Source organism: Olea europaea, unplaced genomic scaffold (genome assembly GCF_002742605.1).
Source record: "Olea europaea var. sylvestris unplaced genomic scaffold, O_europaea_v1 scaffold40301, whole genome shotgun sequence".
In the NCBI taxonomy this organism is placed as follows: domain Eukaryota; kingdom Viridiplantae; phylum Streptophyta; class Magnoliopsida; order Lamiales; family Oleaceae; genus Olea; species Olea europaea.
This window is the reverse complement of record NW_019259934.1, coordinates 38-1,052: the sequence shown is the minus strand read 5'-3', so window position 1 is coordinate 1,052 and position 1,015 is coordinate 38. Positions and strand designations below refer to the sequence as shown.

The following is a 1,015-nucleotide window of genomic DNA, read 5'->3' as shown; positions in this document are numbered from 1 at the left end:
TATGTTTGGCTAGGTGTTAATAGTTGCCTTTTCAGTTCTAGTGCTATAAAGTTATTGAACGCCGTGTAATAGTGTATTGAGCAAGCACTACTCTATTTAGTTAGCTGATCTGCATTCATTTGTTTGTTAACAGGTACAATACATTTTCTTCTGATACTGTAAAGAAAATGCCCAAAGCAGATCTGGCTAATGAGGTGATTATCTTGCAGTTTCAGTTTTGTTTAGTGAATGCCGGGCCTATAGTTCCCTTCAGTATTCCTCCTATGAGCCAATAATCTAAACTTCTAGGGCTTGATTAATCATGATTGAGTGTTCCAATGTATTACTCAACTTTCACAGATATGGAAACTACAAGAAGCACTTGCTGAGCAAACAGAGATCTCAAAGATTAGCCAGGACGAATTTGAAAGACTCCAAAATGTAATGCTCTATGTTTCTATTAGATTTTATTTTGGGAATACATGAGTAACTCAGTTTATGTTAAGATTCAATGGATGTACATGTTATTACCTATGATATGTGGGGTGGAACTAGGAGTGGGGACTGGATTGCTGTGCCGTCGCTTTGAATAATTCCATAATCCAGAGTACCAATGGAGAACATAAGCATTAATGATTTGTAGACATATGAGCACGTACACACAAAGATTAAGTTTGTTTGTCCACTGGCCGAAGAATAAGAAGAAAGAAAAAGAGTGCAACATATATATGGCCAATAACAATGATCAGTGATCAGCCCTATATAAAGATAAAGCCATATAACAAAGGAGAAGTTCTTTGCTTCCTGATTTTGAGAAGTCATGAGTTCGAGTTCCCTTCATGTTGCCATTATTGGCCTGTTATTTTCATGGGTCCATGAGCTTTACAAATACATTAATATAAGTATAATTGGATAATCATTGATATATATGAGATCATGAGAAAAAATATATATCAGAGCACCATCATTTTAGGATCTCTTACCTGAATAAATGTTTTTCAATATGGATTAGGAAAGAAGTAAATAACAAAATGTC

At 35.0% G+C, this 1,015-nt stretch overlaps 1 long non-coding RNA gene across 1 annotated transcript; it reads left to right on the top strand.

Moving 5' to 3' along the window:
- Positions 1 to 25: 25 nt before the first annotated feature.
- On the top strand, positions 26 to 421 carry LOC111387436. Its single transcript, XR_002701400.1, has 2 exons — positions 26 to 194; positions 340 to 421. It is a non-coding gene; the product is annotated as an uncharacterized LOC111387436 (long non-coding RNA).
- Positions 422 to 1,015: the final 594 nt, after the last annotated feature.